Source organism: Talpa occidentalis, unplaced genomic scaffold, assembly GCF_014898055.3.
Source record: "Talpa occidentalis isolate TD23 unplaced genomic scaffold, MPIMG_talOcc4v2.1 talOcc4.12, whole genome shotgun sequence".
Lineage (NCBI taxonomy): Eukaryota > Metazoa > Chordata > Mammalia > Eulipotyphla > Talpidae > Talpa > Talpa occidentalis.
The window spans coordinates 69045524-69069750 of NW_023601212.1; the positions used below are offsets into that span (position 1 = coordinate 69045524).

The 24227-nt window shown below is 57.9% G+C and overlaps 13 non-coding genes across 13 annotated transcripts; 5 read left to right on the top strand and 8 right to left on the bottom strand.

Moving 5' to 3' along the window:
• The first annotated feature begins 347 nt into the window (after positions 1-347).
• On the top strand, positions 348-430 carry TRNAL-CAG (transfer RNA leucine (anticodon CAG)). The gene has a single exon. It is a non-coding gene; the product is annotated as a tRNA-Leu (tRNA).
• Positions 431-10909: 10479 nt separating this feature from the next.
• TRNAG-GCC (transfer RNA glycine (anticodon GCC)) lies at positions 10910-10980 on the bottom strand. Its single transcript has one exon. It is a non-coding gene; the product is annotated as a tRNA-Gly (tRNA).
• Positions 10981-12262: 1282 nt separating this feature from the next.
• TRNAL-CAG (transfer RNA leucine (anticodon CAG)) lies at positions 12263-12345 on the bottom strand. The gene has a single exon. It is a non-coding gene; the product is annotated as a tRNA-Leu (tRNA).
• Positions 12346-14508: 2163 nt separating this feature from the next.
• TRNAG-GCC (transfer RNA glycine (anticodon GCC)) lies at positions 14509-14579 on the bottom strand. Its single transcript has one exon. It is a non-coding gene; the product is annotated as a tRNA-Gly (tRNA).
• Positions 14580-16311: 1732 nt separating this feature from the next.
• TRNAL-CAG (transfer RNA leucine (anticodon CAG)) lies at positions 16312-16394 on the bottom strand. Its single transcript has one exon. It is a non-coding gene; the product is annotated as a tRNA-Leu (tRNA).
• Positions 16395-17341: 947 nt separating this feature from the next.
• TRNAG-UCC (transfer RNA glycine (anticodon UCC)) lies at positions 17342-17413 on the top strand. The gene has a single exon. It is a non-coding gene; the product is annotated as a tRNA-Gly (tRNA).
• A 483-nt stretch (positions 17414-17896) lies between these two features.
• TRNAE-CUC (transfer RNA glutamic acid (anticodon CUC)) lies at positions 17897-17968 on the top strand. Its single transcript has one exon. It is a non-coding gene; the product is annotated as a tRNA-Glu (tRNA).
• Positions 17969-18721: 753 nt separating this feature from the next.
• On the bottom strand, positions 18722-18792 carry TRNAG-GCC (transfer RNA glycine (anticodon GCC)). The gene has a single exon. It is a non-coding gene; the product is annotated as a tRNA-Gly (tRNA).
• A 1518-nt stretch (positions 18793-20310) lies between these two features.
• Positions 20311-20393, bottom strand: TRNAL-CAG (transfer RNA leucine (anticodon CAG)). The gene has a single exon. It is a non-coding gene; the product is annotated as a tRNA-Leu (tRNA).
• A 450-nt stretch (positions 20394-20843) lies between these two features.
• On the top strand, positions 20844-20915 carry TRNAD-GUC (transfer RNA aspartic acid (anticodon GUC)). Its single transcript has one exon. It is a non-coding gene; the product is annotated as a tRNA-Asp (tRNA).
• A 729-nt stretch (positions 20916-21644) lies between these two features.
• Positions 21645-21716, top strand: TRNAE-CUC (transfer RNA glutamic acid (anticodon CUC)). Its single transcript has one exon. It is a non-coding gene; the product is annotated as a tRNA-Glu (tRNA).
• A 743-nt stretch (positions 21717-22459) lies between these two features.
• On the bottom strand, positions 22460-22530 carry TRNAG-GCC (transfer RNA glycine (anticodon GCC)). Its single transcript has one exon. It is a non-coding gene; the product is annotated as a tRNA-Gly (tRNA).
• Positions 22531-23556: 1026 nt separating this feature from the next.
• TRNAL-CAG (transfer RNA leucine (anticodon CAG)) lies at positions 23557-23639 on the bottom strand. Its single transcript has one exon. It is a non-coding gene; the product is annotated as a tRNA-Leu (tRNA).
• Between the last annotated feature and the right edge of the window lie 588 nt (positions 23640-24227).

Sequence of the window (24227 nt, forward strand, 5' to 3'; positions counted from 1 at the left end):
GATCCTTCCCAGCTGGGGACTCAGCTTGCACTCAGACTGGGAGCCGCCTCGAGGAAATTCCCAAATGCACCGCCTGCCACCGCCAGGCAAGGTGTGGCTTGGGGAATAGCATCGAAACTCCGAGAGGGCAAGGCGAGGCTGCCAGCTGGAGGAGGGAGCACGTCCTGACAAGACAGGCGCGTCCTCTCATCGTGGCGCCAGCCCATTCAGCCAGCCTTGCTCGCATCCCTTTGCAGCCAGACAGCCGCCCGCCAGGCCCAGCCTTTCCAGGCACCCAGGCCAAGTGCAAGGGTGTAGATTTCAGGTGCTGATGGTAGCCAGGAGGCTGCGGTGTGCACAGATTTGCAGTCAGGATGGCCGAGCGGTCTAAGGCGCTGCGTTCAGGTCGCAGTCTCCCCTGGAGGCGTGGGTTCGAATCCCACTCCTGACAAACCCACCTTTTGGCTCTCAGGGACCCTTGACCCCTCTTGCTGTCTTTCCTGGCAACACTGTACTTCTGCAGGCTCTCCGAAGTCCAGCCATGACCACCATTCCTCCCTTCTGCCCCCACACACATATCTCTCCCAGGAGCCACTTCAGGAAGAACCAGAGCTGGGCAGCCTTCGCCCCCAGCTAGCACATGTGTTCCCCTATCCTCCTGATGTAGGGACATGGTGACAATGTTCCACAAAAGCAATGTCTTGGAACTACAGAAACGAAATGATCACTCACTCAGCCTGAGGTCACTCAGATGTCCAAATTGCATTTCCCCAAGTTACAAAGTAGGGTTGGCAAAGCCACACTCCTGGAACACAGGCAGTCCAGCCATGGACCTCACAGCCCATGATCCCCAGCCAGGGCTTTGCTCCAGGGAGTTCCCCGGAATGAGGCCCCACACACACCTGCCTTGGGACCATCTCCCACGCCCTCCCCACACACACACCACACAAACACACCCAGCCAGCTGTGACCCCAATCAGCATGTGTGAGACCCAGGCACTGTCCAGTGACACTCAGGTGGCCCTCAACAATGATGCCACCCACCTACCCACATGCCAGAGCAGACTCCAGGGGAGAGCCTTGAGCCCGAGAGCACAGGCCAGGCACCCAGGGACTCTTTACCCCAGCCAAACTCAGCTGGCAGAGACTATCTCCCGATGTCCAGCTTCCACCTGTGGGAGAAAAGACAGCAGTCAAAGGGCCTTTGGGGCGGGTTTGGGATAGTCGCACATGGCAACATCCAGTGGGTCACCTGCCCTGCACCCACACCACACATGCACCTCCCTACCCCAGGAGCCCATCTCCTGTAGCATTCGCTGGTAGGGCACCATGAAATCGGCTCATTGCTTCCTCTGTCCACAACTGCAGTCTCCCTTTGGCCCTGGGCTGCTAAGTGAGCTGTATTAACGGCCGCCTCGGCCTCCCTGTCTCTCCCTTCTTCCTTCCAACCCTCTTTCTCTTGGTGATTGGGTGTGCGCCCTGTCCAATGGTGCTTGAGCCCTGGATGGATTTGGAGCCTCCCTCTCCAGTGGAGCAGATGGCCCCTGAAGATGACACCGATGTGCCATGACAGCTGGTGGCCAGCACCACTGAGGCAGCAACTGGCAAACCCTCTTATCAGTGGTAGAATTCTTGCCTGCCACGCGGGAGGCCCGGGTTCGATTCCCGGCCCATGCAGCAGGGCAACCTCTTTTGGCCCTGTTACCTCTTACTGACCCACCAGCTACAAGGTTCTGGGCTCATTCACCCTACTGCAGCCTGAGTCCACTTTCGCGGCACTACAGGGGACTCCTGGAACCCAGTACGGGGACGGAACCAACCCTGGCAGGCTCAGCCACCCTGGCCAGTCACTGCTTGGCCTTCCCTTTCCTCTTCCTTAACCTCACTCCTCTTCCTCGAAGGACACAACACCTTGAGCTCCAGGAAGACACTCATCTGTCCTTCCTGTGGTGGCCAGAAGATGTGGAGGCAGCTGGGGTTTGCTAGCCACCACCATGACTTCTACCACTAGTACAACTCCTCCCCACACCAGCCGGAGGGTGGAGGGAGTTGCTGCTGGGCAGTTAGTTGCCGGATCGGGCAAGTGCGGGTGGTGCTTGGAGCTGTGGGTAGGAGGGAGGCTGCCCTGGCACTGGAGTTCCCAGACCAGGAAGAATGGGCGAGGGGTGTGACCAAGCTGGAGGTGGGGAGACACCGAAGGCCTTGAGTGGGGGGCTGAAAAACCACTCCAGACATTGACCAAAAATTCTGGACCTGTGCGTGCGCTCTGGAGTGGACCTGCAGGGTGGCTGCCGTCTGGAGTGGTTCCCAGCCTCCAATCCGCCTTGGTGCGCTGCTGGCTTGGCTAAAAGACTGCGAAGGCGCGGGGAAGGAAGAAAAAGTATTCCAGGACCGGGAATCGAAACCAGGCCGCAGCGGCGAGAGCGCCGAATCCTAAACACTAGACCACCAGGGAGCGTTCAGCAGCACTACTGCCTGTCCTCTCCGGGTCGCGGCGCGCATCCTCCACGCCTACTTTATGCTGCCGGCAGTGGTGGCCGCCATCCTTGGATGCACAGGACGCTCCTGGCGGCGCACACCGCATCCCCTTACCCCAACGCCGGGCTCCTACATCAACCGCCAGCCGGCCCTGGTGATGCACCTGCCCCAGCCTTCCTCGTGTTCGCAGTTGGGCGCAAAAGTACTGCGCGCGCCTGCTGCTGCTGCTCGCGCTGGTGCTAGGGCAAGCGCTGTCTAAAAGTTGCAACTCGCTGTTGCGTTGGCGGGGAATCGAATCGGAGTCAATTGCTTGGAGGGTGGCTGTACTACCAACGCCGCACGGCGCAGTCATTGCCCCGTGGCACTGGCCTGCACGCTGGCCCCGGCTCTGCGCTACCACAGGCGTGCCACAACGCGGGCAAATCCTCCCTTGCGCCGCCCCCGACCCCCATACCACCCACTGCTACACACACACGCAGCTGCCCTCCTCTGCCAGGCCATCTGATTCTGCAGGAATGTTCTCACTGCCTGGTTAGGCTGCGTGCGGATGGCGGGAGGGTGGCACGGGGCACGAATAGGAGAGAATAGGGCTCCTGAGTTTGGCTGGCGGGACAGAAGGTGAACAAGGAGGGCACTTGCTGCAGCACTATTTACAATAGCAAGATGTGGAAACAATCTAAATGCCCCAAAACGGATGACTGGATCAAAAAGATGTGGAATCAAAAAAGATAAATTCATGCCATTCGCAGCAACGTGGATAAGGCCAGAAGGGATTATGCTCAGTGAAATAAGTCAGAAGGAAAGAGAAAATTATTGGATGGTTTCACTTACAGGAGGAACATAGGGAAACCATACAAGGGAGGGGAAAAAAGACAACACCAGCAAACTATAAATCGGATGCACTCAGCAGGGGAGGGGGAGGGAGAGGGATTAAAACAGGGGAGGGAAGAGCACAAGAAACTATGATGATGGTTCACCAGTGTCTTGGTGGTGGTAATTTTATGGGGATCACACCTGAGAGGAGATTGAATAACAATATAAAATATATATAAATTAAAAAATTGGGCCTCCCTGGTGGCCAAGGGGTTAAGTTTCAGCACTCTGAAAATATTGGCAGCCACTGCAGCACAGATTCCATCCCTGGCCAGGGAGCTACCCACATGGCGCAGCAGACCTCTCCAATCTCGCCTGCGGCTCCCCTCAGCAGTGTATTTCAGTAGATCTGTCTGTTCGGCTTCCCACTCTGTCTCTGGTGAATACTCTCGACACCCCCCACCCCCACACCTCTGACCTGTACCCCAGTTCTTCTTTGTAAAAATATATTTAAAAATCTTTTTAAATAAATAAATATTTTTTTAAAAGAATTTGTAACAAAAAAGGGGGGTTTGACTGATGCTATATAATAGCATCTGTTCATTCCAACCGAGTCTTAGGACTCCATACTCACCACTCTATGAATGATTACATGAGTTAACAACATTTGTTTAGCACACCACGTTGTTTTGGGATATATGTACAAATGTCTTCTTCAGGCTTTATCCTTTTTCCATTTTAATTATTTTGTCCCACACTCATCCTTGATAATTGTTGGTAGGATACAGTGTTCATTGCTCTACAGATTACCCACTGGTGTTTTTTTTTTTATTTATTTATGCATACAAGAGCCGGGGTACAGACCAGAGTTGGGGGGGTGAGGGGATCCATCAGAGACAGAGTGGGGAACAGAACAGGCAGATGTACTGAAATACACTGCTGAGGGGAACAGCGGGCGAGTCAGGAGAGGTCTGCCTCGCCATGTGGGTTTCTCCTTGGCTGGCCAGGGATCGAACTTGTGGTTTCTCCCTGGCTGGCCGGGGATCGAACTTGTGCTGCAGAGGCTGCGGATTGCTTCATAGTGCTGTGCTTAACCCCTTGCGCCACCAGGGAGGCCCTACCCACTGGTGTTAAGGGAAAAGTTTAGTTTTACAAGTAAGGATTAGGCCTTCAGACCTATTAAACAATAATTCCCTTCTCCCCTCCTGCCAGCCTCTGGCAACCACCATTCTGAAAGAAAATAATCAGAAAAAAAAGGAAGTCAAAGAGAAAGGTACTTGGGTTCAACAGAAGTGCCAGCTTGCCCCATGCAGAGAAGCGGACTTTGTGAGAAGGATGGAAAGGAACCAGAGCTGCTGAAGCCCGTCCCCTATGGAGTCATGATATGATAGGTGTGAAGAAAAGAGAAAAGACCTCTGGACTATTAAAAAATATTAATAAATGTGAGAGCTGAGGTCAAACATGATAACTTTTATTGAAGGTTCCCCATTTAAAAAATTCAGCTTGAATAAGAAGGCAACATATTGTCTCTGGTGGTCTGGTGATAAGGATTTTGTGTCATCTGTGTCAATTAGGATTGTTTCCTATTAAGGAATATTGGCCATGTTTTCTCCCTAGTTTTGAAGTGGAAAATGTCTAAAGTTATGTTGAAACAAAGCCTCACTGTAGACTGAAAGTTCCAGAGAGTAACTGATAAAGGGTCTCAAAACCACACACTTGACTCATGCATCCCAGATAACCACTTTGAAGGTTCTTGCTTCTGTACTCCCTGCTAACTTTAGGGTGCAAATGGACTCTTGCTAAGACAGGAAATACTCTGTTACCTAATTGCTGGGGCCTCAGGCTTTGGAGAAGGATCTCCTCTGAGCCCACCAGCTTTAATAAACAATTTCCCTCCTCCTGTCCCAGTGCTGCTTTGTTTCCTGAGGGAATTCTGCAGTAACAGTTTCACACAAAGTATTTATTCCCTTCCACTCTTTAACTACAGCTGCTAGGAAGTTATACAAGTGTCTCAGTGAGGACCTCTTGACTTTCTCCAGGGCCAAATAAATGAAAAAAATCAAGACTTTTTCCTGTTGCTATTCTAGACATGACATAATAGGGAAAATGTGATTAAATTTGCTTAACTGGTACAACTTGATTTGCAGTGAAATTTGTTGATTGTGTCTCACCTTCCAGACCTGAGGTGCTGAAACTAAGCATTGGCTTAGCCAAGCAAAATAAAACAAGCCTTCAAAACCAGGCACAAAAAAACTATTTTCTTAATATCCCCTTCAAAACCAGCACACAGAGGGTAACTTCCTGAACAGATTTTTTTTTTTTTAAACTCTCGCCTCTCCTTGGTCTCCCTCCGCACATGGAAAGAATCTCTGACTCACGTTCAAAATCAACATTTCACCCTTGAAGTGGGCAAGTGATTCAGGCAGCCAGAAACGATACGTATGTATTCGTAGAACTCCTTGACTTGTGAACTCTGTAAAGGAAAGAAAGCAGGGTGAACAGGTGTAAATCCGAGACATTGTGGTAAACAAAACAAAAAACGGCAAACTGAAGATTGGGAAATATGGGATGTGAAAAAACCAGTTTTCCATAAATGAAAAAACTTGAAATGATGAGAAAAAGAAACGCTTTCTTGTGATCCTAGGTAATCCCTCACGAAAACAAGACATTGATGAATGCAATTGTACAACAACAAAAGAAACCCTAACAATTTTATTCAAATAATATTCACTGCAAGAACTTACAGAAATGGAACTGGAATCAGACACTTGCCCTGAAGCAAGAGGCACTGGGACAGTAGGGACATACCAGCATGTTACACTGCCATTCCCTGGTGGTCTAGTGGTTAGGATTTGGTGGTCTCACCGCCGCGGCCTGGGTTCGATTCCCAGACAGGTAAGCTTTTCCTCTTCCTCCCAGACTCCTCAGCACCTTTACACATTCTTTTAGTCAAGCCCACTGTGCACCAAGAGAGTTGGAGAATGCAGAGCACACTAGCCCGACACCAACCAGCACTTCCCGGCCCACGTCCTATCCACCTCCTATCATGAGGCCAGTACCCGTCCACACTTTTCGGCCAACATCTGCAGTGCAGTCTCGCACCCACTCCAGGCCTTCGGTGTCTCCCCACCTACAGCTCAGAAGCACCCTTCCCACCCGCTCTTCCAGGGCTGGGAACTCCAGTGGCCAGGAAAACTCCCTCCAGTACTGCCACCCACACATCCTAATGCAAATCCCACCCTCAGTCCCGACTACCACGGCTGCTTGCACCCTCCGGCAGCACCCGCTTCACCAGGCCCCACCTGGAGACTGCCCAGAGGCCTATGGCTCCTGCCCTCCCCGAGAGAGCTTGGAGGAGTGGTGGCTGGCGGTGGTAGTGATCGACCCGCACCTGCTTCCTTGTCGTGGAGCCATGGAGGAAGGGCAGAGGAGTGTCCTTCTGGAGCGCCAGGTGTTGCTTGCCTCGAGGAAAGGGTATGAGGCTAAGGAAGTAGAAAGGAACAGGCAAGGGGTCACGTGTTGATTTGGGTCAGGGTGCTGAATTCCATGATCCTAGAGAGGGACTGGGTCGCACCACTGAGGTGAGGTGGGTGAGCCCGAAGCTTGCAGCTGTTGTGCCAGAAGGAGGGAGACAGGGTCAAAAGAGGATGTCCTGCTGCATGGGCCAGGAACCAAACCCAGGCCTCCCACACAGCAGGTGAGAATTCTATCATGGAACCACCTGTGCACTGATAGTAAGTGTGCTGACGCTACCTCAGTGGCGCTATTGTGGTGCATTGATCTTCACCTACTGGGGCCAATTTGCCACTGGAGAGGGAGGCTCCAAGTACATCGAGGGCACCAAGGCACTAAGGCCTGGCACACACCCAACCACTGATAGATGGAGGATGGGGAGGGAGATGGAGGATGGGAAGAGAAGGGGAGGCCGGTAATAGCTCTCTCTGCTGTCCAAGGCCAAAGTGAGACTGCAGTTGCGGCCAGAGGAAGCAATGAGTTGGTCCCAGTGTGGGCTCGAGGGGTGGGGAGATGTGTGTTTGTGTGTGTGTGTGTGTGTGTGTGTGTGGTGTGGTTTCAGGGCAGGTGACCCACCAGATGTTCCCATGTGCGACCACCCCAAGCCTGCCCCAAAGGCCCTTTGATTGCTGTCTTTTCTCTCACAGGTGGAAGCTGGAAACCCAGAGACAGCCACAGCTGCTGAGTTTGACTGGGGCAGAGACCTCACCTGTCCGTGGGTGCCTGGCCTCTGCACACTGGCCCACAGCTCTCTCCAGAAGTCTGGCTCTGGCATGTGGCTAGGTGGCAAGGGAGCAGGAGCACCCTCTCCGTGGCATTCTTGCAGTTTGGCCAAAGCCTCTGTAAAGGGCCGCTGGAGTGTCAATTGGACAGTGGCTGGGTGCCACTTACATGTGCTAAGTGTCACCTATGGGGGTTGTCGGTGCTGGACGAGACTTCCTGGGCCAGCCGGATTTGTGTGTGTGGTGTGGAAGGTGCTGGACGAGACTTCCTGGGCCAGCCGGATTTGTGTGTGTGGTGTGGAAGGCGGTACAGGGCATGGTGGCAATGTGGGTGTGTGGGGGTGTTGTTGTTGCCAGCAATGCCCTACACAACCTCCAGCTGGGGCTAATGGGCTGTGTGGTGAACAGCTGGGCTGCACGTGTCCAGGGCTGCATATGTCCAGGAATCGGTGGCTAGCAGTGAGGCCCCAAGTTGGAGAGGCTTCTGTAAAGCTTCTGCAGAGAGAGTGGCCCTTCCATGCCTACTTTATAACCTATGGAAATGCCATTTGGATGAGTGAGTGGCCGGGTGAGTGATTACGTTTCTGTGGTTCCGACACACCACGTTTGTGTAATGTTGTGACCTCATGGCCATAGGACAGGAGGACAGCGAGCCTTCAGAAAACAACCATGAAATGAGTGTGGCTGGCAGCACAGGCTGGGTCTGAGCTGCTGTCCACTTAACCCGCCCATAAACTAAGGGGCTTGATGCATCTAGTCCAGGGGTGCTGTGTGCGCAGACTGAAAGGGAGGCCCAGTTCTGTTGCTGAGCTCAAATTTCCCTCTACTGATCCAGTGGGTCTCACCCCCAAATTTGCACTGGACTAGCTTGGTCATGGGGGCCGGGACACCTGTTCCCTTGTCACTTTTGGAAACACTCCTCTGCCAACTAATGTACCAAATGAGGTGGACAGCAGCCCAGGTTGGGTGCTTCTTGAAGTAGGGCCTGAGAGAGATGTATATGGGGAGCAGGAGGAATGGTGGTGGTGTCGGGGACTAGACTTTGGAGAAGCCCAGGAAGTGCAGGGCCACCAGGAAGGGCAGCAAGTGGTGGGCAAGGGTCCCTGAAAGCCAAAAGGTGGGGCTGTCAGGAGAGGGATTCGAACCCACCCCTCCCCGGGAGATTGAGATCTGAACGCAGCGCCTTAGACGGCTGGGCTATCCCGACTGCAGGTCCGCGCCTGCCGCCGCCCTCCTGGCCACACCCGGACCCCACATCTACACCATAGCGCTTGGCCTGGGCGGCCAGCAGGGTCTGGCCTGAGGGATGGCTGTCTGCTGCACAGGGACCCAAGCAAGGCCGGCCGCGTGGGCTGAGGCCACAGCGGGCGGCCGCGCCTGTCCTGCCAGGCCGTGCCGTAGCATCCGTCTGGCAGCCTCGCCTCGCCCTCTCGGAGCTCCGACGCTTTCCCCAGGCCACGCCCGCCTTGGCGGTGACTGACCCGTGCCTCGGGAATTTCAGTCCCACGCTACTCGGAGTCGGAGTCCAAGTTCAAGTACCGAACTAGGTCAGGGTCGGGGCATTTCCTAGCGGGGCTGGGCGGTGGCGGGAGGGGCGGGGAGCGCCCGTTTTGGGTGGGCGAGAAGGCACTGGGCGAAAGAGGCAGGCGAGGTCGACAGGGAGCGGATGGAGGGGGAAGAAGACGCTGTCCTCGTTAGTATAGAGGTGAGTATCCCCGCCTGTCACCTGGGAGATCCAGGTTCGATTCCCCGACGGGGAGGCTGGATGTTCCCATTTGGTGGTCAGCCACTTCTCTGTGGCCTGCAACTGTCCCCCTAAGAGTCCTTTTTAGTCCACCTAACCTCCCACCGGCCAGGTGCAGGGACCTACTCACTCCTCTCCCTGCCCCCTGCCAAATCCTGCCAAAGACACACCGGCCCATCGGTCAGGGAGATCCGCCCCTTCAAAAAACCGGACTGGTGCGTGTGGGCGGGGGAATGTTGGTGGTTTGGGGGGCACGGGGTTTTGCTGTGGTGGGGAGGGTTGCTTTCGTGTGTCGCGCACCTGTGGTAGAGAAAAGCCGTGGCTTGGGGGCAGGCCAGTGATGCGCGGCAGCAACAGTGCGCTGGTGCCCAGGCAGGAACGGTGTCACAACGACTTAACGTCTGTGGCGTTGGCGGTATAGTGGTGAGCATAGCTGACTTCCAAGCAGTTGACTTGGGTTCAATTCCCGGCCAACGCAGTGGCGAGGTGAACCTTTTGGCCAGCGCCAGGGCAAGCTGCAAAAAGCAGCAGGTGTGGGCAGTGCTTTTTGCACCACACTGGGAGCACGAGGAGGGCCGGGGAGGTTGCATTGCCAGGGCGGCTGGTGGCGGTCTTTCCACCAGGGTAAGGGGATGTGGGTCGTGCAGTATGTACTGACCAATGGATCCCAGTGAGGCGGCCAGCACCAGCATCAGCACCCAGGTGCTGAGGATATGTAGCTACCATGAGTCACCAGCCAAAAGTCTACAAGTTGCTCCCTGGTGGTCTAGTGGTTAGGATTCGGCGCACCGCCGCTACCCGGGTTCGATTCCCGGTCAGGGAAGCTATTTTTTCCCTCTCCCTCAGAGCCTCACATGCTTTCTTTCTTTTCTTTTTTCCTTTTGTCTTTTTTTTTTTTTAAACCAAAGCCGCCGTGCACCTAGGGTTGTTAGAGTCTGAGAGCCAGGTGGCAACAGCCACCCTGCACGTCCCACCGCAATTCCTGGTCCCCCCGCACCACAGGTCCAGACTCTTAAGCCAATGTCTGGAGTGTTTGGTTCCTCTGGCATTACATGCCGTCAGAGTCGCCCACCTCCACCTGGGACGCACCTCCGCCTGCGCCCCCTCTCTTGGGTGGGGAACTCCAGTGGCTAGGACAGCCTCCCTCCAGTGATGCCACCCTCCCAACTCCCCAGCTCTCCACTCACCACCGCAAACTGTGCCCACAGCATGGCAACCACCAGTGCTTGCCCCCTCTGTCAGCACCACTTCACCAGGACCCCCTGGCAACTGCACAGAGACGCCTCCCGCCTCCAAGCCACCACAGTGCTGGGAGGAGTGGTGGTAGTGTTAGAAGTCGTGGTGGGGCTGGCGATCCGCACCTGCCTCCACATCCTCTGGCCAAGGAAGGAAAGGCACACAAGTGTCTTCCTGGAGCACCAGGTGTTGTGTGCTCGAAGAAGGGGCATGAGGTTAAGAGAAAAGGGAAGGGCAAGTGTTGGAGGGTGAGGGTGGCTGAGCAAGGCAGATGTTTCGGGTCTGGAGCTGGGTTCCCTCAAGTCCCTTGTGGTGCACAGGGCTAGAGAGGGACTGGGTCAGCCACTCAGACCCGGGGGGTGAGCCCAGGAGCTTGCAGCTGTGGAGCCAGAAGGAAGACAGGGCCAAAAAAAAGGTATTTCACTGCATGGGCCGGGAATCGAACCCAGGCCTCCCGCGTGGCAGGCGAGAATTCTACCACTGAACCACCCATGCACTGATGCAAGATGTTGCCAGATGCTTCCATACTGGCCTGGCCACCAGCCCTAATAGAACATTGGTCTTCACCTGCAGGAGCCATATGCTCTAGTGGAGAGGGAGGCGCCACACATGTGGAGGGCCCCCAGGGCCAGGGGCTCACCCGACCACCAAGCTAAGGAGGATCTCATGAAAGAAGGGAAAGAGAGGGAGCTGACCCATTCGGCCTTACACTTTCTCTGCTGCGAGACTACTGTGGTCGCCAGAGGAAGCCAGGAGCCGGGTCCAGGGTGGTCAGCACTGAATGCTGCTGGGGGTGGTGAGGGGTGAGTGGGGAGATGTGTGTGTATGTCAGTCGCATCATTGGCAGTTTGGCCGGAGCCCCTGTGGAGGGCATGCTTGTGGGTGGACTGGACAGCAGCTGGGTCCCGCTTACATGCGCCGCCTGGCGCCCAGGTCGGTAACTGGTGTTGGCCGGGACTGGCCTGGGCTGGCCAGATTTGTGTGTGCTGGGGAGGTGGTAACAGTGGGTGAACACATCCCAGGTGTCGAAACCGCCCCTGCTGGAGCTCATGGACGGTGTGGTGGATGGCTGGGCTGCACGTGTTCCAGTATCAGTGGCTGGCGATGAGTCCCCGAGGTGGAGAGGCTCCCCTAAAGGCTCTGGAGGGAGCAAGGCACTGCTGACGCCTACTTTGTAATGCAGGGAATCACCATGGACGTTGGAGGAGTAACCTCCTGCCTGGTGAGTGATTATTATGTTTCTGTGGTTCCAAGACACCGCTTTTGTGGAACATTGTCAGCTCGTGGCCCTAGGGCAGGAGGATAGCAGACCTTCCATAAACTTAATCAAAATGAGTGTGGAGATGCTGTGGGGGCTGGTTTCCAAGTAGATGTCCACTGAACCTGCCCATAAACTGAGGGCTTGAAACATCTGGTCCAGGGGTGCTATGTGTGCCCACTGAGGAGGCCCTGATGTGTTGTGGAGCTCAGCTTACCCTCTACCAGTCCAGTGGGTCTCATCCCCAAACTTGCATTGGAACAGTCTGGTTGTGAGGGTCATGGGTCCTGTGCCCCCATAACTTTTGGAAATACACCTCAGCCAACTAATGTGCCAACTAAGGAAGAAAGCTGCACAGCACGGGTGCCTCCTGAAGTGCCCCTTGCAGTTGCATGAGGGTGCAGGGGGATGAAAACAGAGAGGGGTGGTGGTGCTGTCGTGTTTGGACTTCGGAGTGGTGGCAAGAGTGCAGGGCCACCAGAGAGAGAATTAAGGTCCCGGTAGCACAAAACATGAGCCTGTCAGGAGTGGGATTCAAACCCACGCTTCCAGGGGAGACTGCAACCTGAACGCAGTGCCTTAGACCACTCAGCCATCCTGACTGCAGGTTTGCACTTGCAACTGCCCTCCTGGCAGCCACCCACACCCCACATCTACACCATTGCGCTTGGCCTGGGTGGCTGTCTGGTTGCGCCAGGGATGCAAGCAAGGCTGACAGAGTGGGCTGGCACCACCACGGCAGCCGTGCCTGTCTTGTCAGAATGTACCCTCACCTCCGAATGGCTGCCTCACCTTGCCCTCTTGGATCTCCAATACCATTCCCTAGGGCACTCTGGCCTTGGCTGCATCGTGTGGCGTGCCTTGGGAATTTCAGCGCTGTGTGGCTGGGAGTCCGAGTCCAATTCCAGGATTTGGTCAGGGTTGGGGTTCATCTGGGAGAGTCGAAGTGGCGGTGGGAAGTGCGGGACGCGCCCATGTTGGTAGGGCCAGATAGTGAGCAGGAGGGGCAGTGGGCAATAGGAGCAAATGTGGGTGACAAGACTAGTGGTGGTAGTGGGAGCAGAGGTAGCAAGGAATAGGGCTATCCTTGTTTGTATAGTGCTGAGTATCCCTGCCTGTCACCCGGGAGACTGGGGTTCAATTCCCCAATGGAGAAGCAAAACACTTATTTTTAAGGTAGCCAATCACCACTCTGTGGCTGCAGCTACCCCTCCCCCCAACCTTCCCTTGTCCTTTTTGTCCACCTTCCCTCCCGCCAGCAAGATGCACAAGCTCTACTCCTGTCCGTTCCCTGTGCCAACCTACCCCCGTTGGCACACAATCCAGCCAGTCAGCAAGACCATCTCCACAGAACAGCCCAGCAGGCAGTGGAGGGCAGCTGCGAGTTATGGGGTGGGTGTAGGAAGTGGGGAGGTGGTTTTGGGTAGTTGGGGGCTTGCAGGGGTCAGGAGGGTCTATGTGCCTGTGGCAGCATAGAGCCATGGCCTGTGGGTGGGCCAGTGACAGGCAGCAGAGACAAAGTACTTGTGCCAGCCTCAATCCAGAGTCGTGGACGTGATGTACTGGGTGGCATTGCTGGTATAGCATAGCTGACTTCCAAGCAGTTGACCCGGGTTCGATTTCCGGCCAGTGCAGCAGCGAGGTGGGCCTTTTGGCCAGCTCCTGCGCCAGGACGAGCAGCAGTGGGCAGCACAATACTTTTTGCACAGCACTGATTGCACGTTGAGTGTCACGAAGTTGCATTGCCAGGGCAGCTGGTGGAGGTATTTCTGCTGGGCTATGGGGATGTGGGGTGTGCGGTATGCACTGACCGGTGGATCCCAGGGAGGCGGCCACCACCACCACCATCATCCAGGTGTTGAGGATACGTCACTACCAGGAGGCACAAGCTAAGAGATCCCATGTTGCTCCCTGGTGGTCTAGTGGTTAGGGTTCAGTGCTCTCACAGCTGCGACCCGGGTTCGATTCCTGCTCAGGGAAGTTTTTCCTCTCCCTCAGCTGTCACATGCTCTTTTACCAAATCCACCTAGGGTTGTAGGCAGGTGCGGGCCACTCCAGGAGAGAGCCACCCTGCACGTCTGTCCTGAGTCCTCTTGCAGGGGTGCTCACACACAGGTCCAGAGTCTTAGGCCATCATCTGCTGTGGTTTGTGCCTCGGGCACTGCAGACCATCCACGTCGCCCACCTCTACCTCAGACGCACCTCCTGGGCTAGGACCTCCAGTGGACAGGATAGCCTCCCTCCAGCGGTGCCATTCTCCCAAATACCCAACCCTCCAGTCACCACCGCAAACGGTACCCATATCCCCAGGCACCACCTGTGCTTGCCCCCTCCAGCAGCACTACTTCACCAGGCCCCACCTCAAGACTACCCAGCAGTGCCTCCCTCCCACCCTCACCAGCGGGGCTGGAAGGAGTGGGGGTAGTATTAGAAGTCGGGGTGGTGGCTGGCAACACTCACCTGCCTCCTTGTTGTGGAGCCGTGGAGGAAGGACAGAGGAGTGTCTTCCTAGAGTGCCAGGTGTTGCTTACCTTGAGGAAGGGGTGTGAGGTTAAAGAAGAGGAAAGGGATGCACAAGCGGTGTCAGGGGAGGGTGGTTGAGCAAGCCAGGTGTTGGTTCAGGTCTGCCGGCTGGGTTCCGTGAGTCTGGTGTGGAGCGCCGGGATAGAGAGGTACTGTGTCGAGCCACTGAGGACTCAGGGTACTGTGGGTTGAGTCCAGGAACTTGCATCTGTGGTGCCAGACCAAAATGGAATGTGTTCTGCTGCATGGGCCGGGAATCAAACCCGGGCCTCCCGCGTGGCAGGCGAGAATTCTACCACTGAACCACCCATGCACAGATGCCCAGGGCCTCTGGATGCTGCCTCTTGGCCCTGGCCATCAGTTGTCACGGTGCCTTGGTCATTGCTGCAGGGGCCATTTGTTCCACTGGAAGTGGAAGTTCCATCCATGGGTAGGGCCCGAGGGCAAGATGCACAACCAACCACCAAGCAATGGAGGTTTTCGAGAAAGAAGGAAAGAGACAGAGGAGACACAGTCAGCCTTAAGCTTTCTTGGCTGTCCAGGGCCACCATGAGAGGAAGCAAGTAGTTGGGTCAAGCGCAGCCTAGCTGTTTGGGGATGCTACTCGGAATGCAGGTGGGTGAGTGCAGAAATGGGGGGGGGCCGAGTTGTGAGTGTAGTACAAGTGACCCACAGGAAGTTTCCTTGGTCAAAGACCACAGGCCCTTGGTCAGCTGCCTTTTCTCCCATGAGTTAAAGCTGGGAGATTGTTGCTGCTGCTGAGTTTGGCTGGGGCAAAGAGATCCAACGTGTCCCTAGGAGCCTGGCTTCCTTGCTCTGTCCAGGGTCTGGCTCTGGTGGGTGAGTGGCAAAGGGGCAGGAGCACCCTCTCGGTTGCATAATTGCTGATTTTCTGGAGCCCCTGTAGAGGGCATGCCCAGTTATGGACTGGACAGCTGCTGAATCCCAATTACACGTGCTGCCTGTTACCTAGGTGAGTGGCCGGAGCTAGCTTAAGCTGGCTGGGTTTGTGTGTGTGGTGGGGAGGGAAGGACTGGGGATGGAAGCAAGGTGGGTGTGGGGTGGAGGAGGCTTCCAGGACCCCCGCTAGAGCAACTAGAGCCCGCTGGGGCTCATGGACTCTGTGGTCAACAGCTGGGCTGTGTGTGTTGGGGTCGGTGGCTGGGATGAGGGCCCAAAGTGGAGAGGCTTCCCTAAAGTCTCTGAAGGGTGCATGGCCCTGCCAACATCTACTTTGTAACTTAGGGAAATGCAATATGGACGTCTGAGTGACCTCCAGCCCTATGAGTGATTATTATGTTTCTGTAGTTTCAAGACACCATGTTCCTGAAACACTGTGATCTCATGACGCTAAGACTGAACAATAGTGGGCCTTCCAAAATCAGCGAGATGAGTGTGGGCAGGTGGCAGGACCTGGGGTCTGAGCCTATGTCCACTTAACCAGCCCATAAACTGAGGGCTTGATGCATCTGGTCCAGAGATGGGGTCTGCAGGGACTGAAAGGGAGGCCAGGGTCTGTCGCTGAGCTCAACTTTTCCTCTACCAGTTCAGTGTGTCTCATCCCCAAATTTGCATTGGAACAGTTTGGCCATGCAGGTGACAGGACCTGGACCCTTGTCACTTTCAGAAACACTCCTCAGGCCAGCTAATGTGCCAACTGAATTCGGAAGTTGCCCATCTCCTGTTCTCTGTGAAGTGCTTCCAAAAGCACCACCTCAGAGAAATGTGGGGGGAGGGGAAGGAGGGAGGAGTGATGGTCCTGGCAGGACTTCGAGAAGGCTCAGAAGTGCAGGGCCTCCAGGATGGCCGGCAGTGGAGGTCAAAAAGTGGAGAGTGGAATGGCTTGACAGACCTCTCCTGTCTGGCCCGCTGCGCCCCTCAGCAGTGTATTTCGACCTTCTGCCTGTTCTGTTTGCTGCTCTGGCTCTGGTGAAATCTCTCATCCGCCCGCGCTTCCGACTGTACCCAGTACTTGTATAAATAAATAAATATATCTTTGGGGGAAAAAAAAAAAAAAGTGGATATTGGAGAGCCAAAAGTGGCTTTGTCAGGAGTGGGATTCGAACCCACGCCTCCAGGGGAGACTGCGACCTGAACGCAGCGCCTTAGACCGCTCGGCCATCCTGACTGCAGGTCTGCACCTGCCTCAGCGGTCCTGGCTGCCACCCACACTCCACGTCTACACCATTGCGTTGGTCCTGGGCGTCTGTCCGGGTCCGGCTTGACGGCCGCTGTCTGGCAGCGCAGGTGCGCGAGCAAGGCCGGTCGACTGGGCCGGCGCCCCCGCGGGCGGCTGCGGCTCTTTGCCAGGAGATGCCCACCCCGGCTGACAGCCTTGCTCTCTCGGACCCCCGACCCTCCCCAGGCTGCTCGGGCCTTGGAGGCGACGGGCAGCGCGCCTCGGGAATTTCAGGGCCACGCGGCTCGGATCTGAATCCGAGTCTGAGTCCGGGTCCGAGTGTGGAACTCGGGCAAGGCCGGGGCGCATCGGTGGGCATCGGGAGAGTCGGGGCCGTGGCGAGAGGTGCGGGCGCGCCCGCGTAGCGTGGCCAAACGGAGAGCGGGTGGAGCAGCGGGCGGTCGGGGCAGCTCGGGCCATGCGACAGCGGGCGGGTGGCAGGGGAAGGCGCGGCGTCCTCCTTAGTGTAGCGGTGAGTGTCCCCGCCTGCCGCGCGCGACCGGGGTGCGATTCCCGGATGGGGAGGCCCGACGGAACTCAACCTTTTTGCTGGTGGTTCACTGCCCTCTGGTCGCATCTGCCCCCCCAGGGTCCTTTCCGTCCACTTTCCGCAGCGCCAGCCAAGTGCAGGTGTCCTCGTTCCCCTCCGTGCCTCGCCCACAGCCCGCCGTCCACACGCAGCCCGAGCCGACAACGTCCCGTCCGGGCAGCGGCAGCCAGGCTTGCAGTGAGAGCAGCCTTGAGCGTGCGCGTGTGCAGGTGGCGGGCGGCCCGGGCTGCAAGGACTGGCCCGCGCGCAGTGGGCGCCTGTGTGGGTGCAGAGGCGTGGCCCGCGGGCAGCCAGTGCCACGTGCAGCAACGGGCCACGGCCGGCGTCGTGGACATTGCGCTCCGCGGCGTTGGTGGTATAGTGGTGAGCATAGCTGCCTTCCAAGCACTTGACCCGGGCTCGATTCCCGGCCAACGCAGCGGCGGGGAGACCCTTTTGGCCAGCGCGAGCGCAGAGCTTTTTTTTTTTTTTTTTTTTTTTTTTTAATAGAGGCATGTTTATTTATTTATTAATTATATTTGTTTGTTTGTTTTGTTTATACATGCACTGGGTACAGTCAGAAGCGCGGGAGGGTGAGAGAATTCACCAGAGCCACAGTGGGGAGCAGAGCAGGCAGAAGGACTGAAGTACACTGCTGAGGGGAGCAGCGGGCGGCAGGAGAGGTCTGGAGCGCAGAGCTTTTGCGCCACGCTAAAATGCACGTCGAAGGCGGGTACGCTGCACCGCCACGGCGGGTAGAAGTCTTTACAAGGCGATGTGGACATTTAGGGTGTGCGGAATGCACCTCCAGGAACGTCACGAGGCTCCCAGTGGAGCTGTCAACACCACCATCACCACCACCCAGGCCGTGCTGCGCTTGCGCTGTGACCAGGAGGCGCCAGCCCAGAGCCTCTCCCGGCTTTCCCTGGTGGTCTAGTGGTTAGGATTCGGCGCTCTCACCGCCGCGGCCCGGGTTCGATTCCCGGTCAGGGAAATTTTCCTCTCATTTGGCGCCTTCCCACTCTTTTACACAAACCGGCTGCGCCCTAGGGAGTTGCGGGTGGGGGCCAAGGTAGGCGACAGCCACCCTGCACCCTCCGCCCGCGTCCTATCCAGCGCACGCACAGTTCCAGAACTTTCGGTCTCCGTCTGGAGTGGTTGGTCCCTCGCGCACTCCAGGCCGTCGTTGTCACCACCTGCACGTCAGACGCACGTCGGCGCTGCCACTCTTCCTGGGCGGGGAACTTCAATGGACAGGGCAACCTCCTTCCAACACTGCCATCCCCACACCCCACCTCAAATCCCACCCACGGCCCCGGCACCACCCGTTCGTGCACGGTCCGGCAGCACCTGCTTCGGGAGGCCCCACCTGGCAACTATGCAGCACCGTCTCCCTCTGTCCTAACTGCCTGGGTCTGGGGAGGAGTGGTGCTTGTGGTAGAGGTCCTGTGGTGGCTGGCGATCCGCACCTGGGGCCATGGAAGGAGAGGCAGGAGAGAGTCTTCCTGGAGCTCAAGGTGTTGCGTGCCTGGGGAAGGCTTGTGAGTTTAAGGAAGAGGAACGGGATGGGCAAGTGGTGGCGGCTGATGGTGGTTGAGGGAGCAGGTGTTGGTTGGGGCCTGGGTGTCGAGAGTCAACCTGGGTGCGAGGGTCTCTCTCCTGCAGACAGCGGTGCGGTGGGTGAGCCCAAGAGCTTGCAGCTGGTGCGCCAGAAGGAGGGAGACAGGGCCAAAAGAAGGCGCCAAGCTGCATGGGCCGGGAATCGAGCCCGGGCCTCCCGCGTGGCAGGCGAGAATTCTACCACTGAACCACCCATGCGCACATGGTCAGCATCTGCACACGCTGCCCCACGTTCCTGGCCATCAGTCGTCCTGGCGCAAGGGTCTTCGTCTACGTGGAGCCTTATGCTCCACTGGAGAGGAAGGCTCCCAAGCACGTCCAGCCACCCGAGGGTCCGGGCGACCCAAGCACGAGAGACAGGTCAGAGGAAGGAGGGGCAGAGGAGAGGCAGCCCACAGCCGACCTTACTGTTTGGCCCAGGGTCACCGAGAGACTCTGTGGTCCCCAGAGGAATCCGTGAGCAGGGTCAAGCGGGGCCAGAACGGGAATGCTACTGAGGGAGGACGTTGTTGCTGGGCAGGTGTCCCCCTGGAGGTTCTCTTGGGCGACTACCACAGTCCAGCTCCCAAGGCCGTTTGATGGCTGCGTTTTCTGAAATCTGCAGGTTGGAGGTGGACGTGGGGACACGGCTGCAGCGCTGTTCACTCTGGCAAAGAGTCCCGACCTGTCCGCGGGAGTCTGCCTTCCGTGCTCTGGCTCAATGGAGCAGGCTCTGGGGTGTGTGGGGAAGGCGAGGGGCGCGAGCACCTTCTTGGTAGCATCTTTAGCGGTTTGACCACAGTCCCTGGTGAGGACGCTCAGGTTGTCGACGAGACAGCCACTGGGTCCTGCTTGCAGGTGCTGCACGGCACACAGGAGGGTGGTACTTGCTGGCCTGGGTAGCCGGGTGGGTGTGTATGGTGGTGTGTCAGGAAGCTGGGGTTGTTAGGTGTGGTGGTGGTGGTGGGAGACGCAATGCCTGTGGGTGGGGGCCGGAACCTTCACCATCCCATGGAGAAACGGCCTGGGCTGGTGCTCATAGGTTGTGGGGTCCACGGATGGGCTGCACCTGTGCTGGAATCGCTGGCTGAGTTGAGGCCTCTGGTGGAGCATGTCCCTGTTGACATCTACATTATAACCCAAGGAAACAAAATTTGAATGCCGGAGTGACAGGCTGGGTGAGTGATTATTATGTTTCTGTGTTTCCAAGACATGAGACTTGAATCCGCGTGGCCTTTGGACAGGAGCACTGCGGGCTTCAGAAAACTTTATGGAAATGAGTGTGGACAGGTAGCCAGGGCTGGGTTCTGACAGGATGTCCACTTACAGGCCCAAATACCGAGGGCTTGATGCACCTGGTCCAGGGGTGCCGTCTGCAGGAACTGAAAGGGAGCTCAGCTTTCCCCCTACCAGTCCAGTGGGTCTCACTCTGAAATTTGCATTAGCACATTTGGGAATGGGGGCCACGGGGACTTCGCCCCTGTCGTTTTTGGAAATACTCATGAGGGGAGGTGATGTGCCAGCTGGTGTGGAAAGCTGCCCAGGTGATGTGCCTCCTAAAACGCTGCTTCGGAAAGGTGTGTGTTGTGGGTGTGGGGAAAGAGGTGATGGGGTGAGTGGGTCAGGAGGGAGGAATAGTGGTGTCGCACTGGACTCCTGAGAGGCTGCAGGAAGGCAGGGTCACCAGGAATAGCAGCGAGAGGTGGTCAAGGGCCTCTGTGGACCAAAATGTGAACTTGTCAGTAGTGGGGTTCGAACCCACGCCTCCAGGGGAGACTGCGACCTGAACGCAGCGCCTTAGACCGCTCGGCCATCCTGACTGTGGCTTTACAGTTGCCCCCACACTCTGGGCTGCAACCGGTTCTGGCTGTCCACAGCCTTGTGTTTGGCCTGGGGTGCTGGCCCAGCTGGGCCTGGCGGGTGCTAGGGACGCGAGCAAGGCCGGCAGAGTGGGCTGGTACCACCGCGGAAGGCCGGCCCCTCTTGGTAGGCTGTGCCCACCTCTGACTGGCAGCCTCGCTTTGCGCTTTCGGACCTCCGACGCCATTCCCCGGGCCACTGCGACCTTGGCGGCGACAGACGGCTCCCCTCGGGAATTTCAGAGTCCAAGCCCGGAAATGGATCCTGGTCGGTGCACACCCGAGCGCTTCGGGACATGGGCTGAGGGGCGCACCCGTGCTGTGTGGCCAACGGGGCGCAGTGGGGCCGCAGGGAGAGTGGTAGGCGCGGGTGACAAGACAGAGAGCCGTCGGCGGGAGAGGGCGGCGCCGTCCTCGTTAGTATAGTGGTGAGTATCCCCGCCTGTCACGCGGGAGACCGGGGTTCGATTCCCCGACGGGGAGGCTGGACGCACCTTTTTTGTCATAAGTCACCGCTCTATGGCTGCATCAAGACCCCCTACGGCCCTTATTTTCCACCATCCGCCCCGCCAGCCCGGTGCAGGGGCCCTACCCACGCCTAAGCGAGCCCCCCGCCATCTTCCCGCTGTGGTCTTGGCTACCCCGTCCCCACAGAGTCATCGTGGCTGGCGGTGGAGGGCTCTGCGGGTGCCTGTGCTGGGGCAGGGGAGCGGTGTGGAGGGTGATGTAGCGGTGGAGCACGTTGCGGTGGTGGGGAGGGCTCGCCGACGTGTGTCGTGCGCCTATGGCCGCGCACAGGCGGGTGCTGCCTGCAGCCAGTGCCACGCGAGAGTGACAGTGCACTCGTGCCAGGCCAAGGCGGCGTCGTGAGCACTCCGCGCCCGCGGCGTTGGTGGTGTATGGTGAGCACAGCTGCTTTCCAAGCCGTTGACTTGGGTCCGATTCCCGGCCTACGCAACGACATTTTGGCGAGCGCGAGCGCAGTGCTTTTGCGCGGCGCTAAAATGCACGTCGAGGGCGGGGACGGTACATCGGCAGGGCGGGTAGGGGAAGTCTTTACAGGGGGGTGTGGAGATTTAGGGGTGCGGAATGCGCCGCCACGAGCGTCTGGCGGATCCCAGGGGAGCTGTCAACACCACCATCACCACCACCCAGGCCGTGCTGCGCTTGCGCTGCGACCAGGAGGCGCCAGCCCAGAGCCTTTCCCGGCTTTCCCTGGTGGTCTAGTGGTTAGGATTCGGCGCTCTCACCGCCGCGGCCCGGGTTCGATTCCCGGTCAGGGAAACCTTTCCGCTCATTTGGCGCCTTCCCACTCTTTTACACAAACCGGCTCCGCCCTAAGGAGTTGCGGGTGGGGGTCAAGGTAGGCGACAGCCACCCTGCACCTTCCGCCCGCGTCCTATCCTGCGCACGCACAGTTCCAGAACTTTCGGTCTCCGTCTGGACTGGTTGGTCCCTCGCACACTCCAGGCCGTCACCACCTGCACGTCAGACGCACGTCGGCGCTGCCACTCTTCCTGGGCGGGAACTCCAGTGGACAGGACAACCTCCCTCCCACACTGCCATCTCCCACACCCCACCTCAAATCCCACCCACGGCCCCGGCACCACCCGTCCGTGCACCCTCCGGCAGCACCTGCTTCAGGAGGCCCCACCTGGCAACCAGCAGCGGTGCCTCCCTCCTCCAAACTGCCTGGGGCTGGGGAGGAGTGTTGCTTGTGTTAGAGGTCGGGGTGGTGGCTGGCGACTCGCACCTGGGGCCACGGAAGGAGAGGCGGGGGAGTGTCTTCCTGTTGCTCAAGGTGTTGCAGCGTAGGGGAAGGTGTGTGAGGTTAGGGAAGAGGAACGGGATGGGAAGTGGTGGCGAATGATGATGGTTGAGGGAGCAGGTGTGGGTTTGAGCATGGGTTTCGCGAGTCCCATGTGGTGCGAGGGTCTCTCTCCTGCGGACGGGGATGCGGTGGGTGAGCCCAGGAGCTTGCAGCTGGTGCGCCAGGAGGGAGACAGGGCCAAAAGAAAGCATCAAGCTGCATGGGCCGGGAATCGAACCCGGGCCTCCCGCGTGGCAGGCGAGAATTCTACCACTGAACCACCCATGCGCACATGGCAAGCATCTCCACAGCTGCCCCACGTTCCTGGCCATTAGTCGTCCTGGCGCACGGGTCTTTGCGCGGGGCCTTCTGCTCCACTGGAGAGGAAGGCTCCCAAGCACGTCCAGCCTCCCGAGGGTCTGGGCGCACCCAAGCACGAGAGATGCTCCCGGTTGTCAATGGACAGCAGCTGGGTCCTGCCAGTGGGTACTGCACGGCGCAGGGGAGGGTCGTACTTCTGGCTTGGGCAACAGGTTAGTGTGTATGGTGGAGTGACAGGAGGCCGGGTTTGACGGGTTGGTGGTGGTGGAGGGAGTTGCAACGGCTATGGGTAGGAGATGGGACCTGCATCATCCCTTGAGGCAATGCCCAGGCTGGTGCTCATAGGCTGTGTGGTCTACAGATGGGCTGCACGTTGCCTATGGTGCCTTGGCATCGCTGGCTGGGAGCATGGTCCTGCTGACTTCTACTTTGTAACTTCTGAGTGACCTGAGGTCGGGCGAGCGATTATTATGTTTGTGTGCTTCCAAGACATGAGGCTTTTGGAACATATATGCCGCATGGCCTTTGGACAGGAACATCGAGGGCTTCTGAAAACTTTATGGAAAAAGTGTGGACTGGCAGCGGGGGGTGGGTTCTGACAGGATGTCCACTTACAGGCCCATATACTGAGGGCTAGATGCACCTGGTCCAGGGGTGCCGTCTGCAGGAATTGAAAGAGAGCTCAGATTTCCCTCTACCACCCCAGTGGGTCTCACCCCGAAATTTGCATTGGCACACTTGGTCATGGGGTCCGGGAGCCTGTGCCGCTGTCATTTTTGGCAATACTCATGAGGCAATGTGATGTGCGAGCTGGAGTTGGAAACTGCCCAGCTGGTGTGCTACCTAAGGTGCTGCTTAGAGTGTCCTAAGTTGTGGGGGTTGGGGGAGGATGTGAAGGGGTGCTGGTTTCGTATTGGATCTCAGAGAAGCTGCAGGAAGGCAGGGTGACCAGTAATAGCAGGGAGAGGCCTTCTTTGGGGCAAAAGGTGGGTTTGTCAGGAGTGGGATTCGAACCCACGCCTCCAGGGGAGACTGCGACCTGAACGCAGCGCCTTAGACCGCTCGGCCATCCTGACTTCAGGTCTTCGCCTGCTTCAGTCGCCCTGGCTGCCACCCACACTCCCTGTCTACACCATTGCGTTGGTCCTGGGCGTCTGTCCCGGCTCGGCTTGGCGACTGCGTGGCTGCGCAGTTGCACAGCAAGGCCGGTCGAGTGGGCGGCCGCGCCTCTTTGCCAGGAGGTTCCCCAGCCCGGCTGACAGCCTTGCTCTCTCGGACCCCCGACCCTCCCCAGGCTGCTCGGGCCTTGGCGGCGACGGGCACCGCGCCTCGGGAATTTCAGGGCCACGCGGCTCAGAGTCCGAATCCGAGTCTGAGTCCGGGTCCGAGTGTGGAACTCGGGCAAGGCCGGGGCGCATCGGTGGGCATCGGGATAGTCGGGGCCGTGGCGAGAGGTGCGGGGGCGCCCGCGTCGCGTGGCCAAACGGAGAGCGGGTGGAGCAGCGGGCGGTCGGGGCAGCTCGGGCCATGCGACAGCGGGCGGGTGGCAGGGGAAGGCGCGGCGTCCTCCTTAGTGTAGCGGAGAGTGTCTCCGCCTGCCGCGCGCGACCAGTGTTCGATTCCCGGATGGGGAGGCCCGACGGGACTCAACTTTTTTGGTCGGG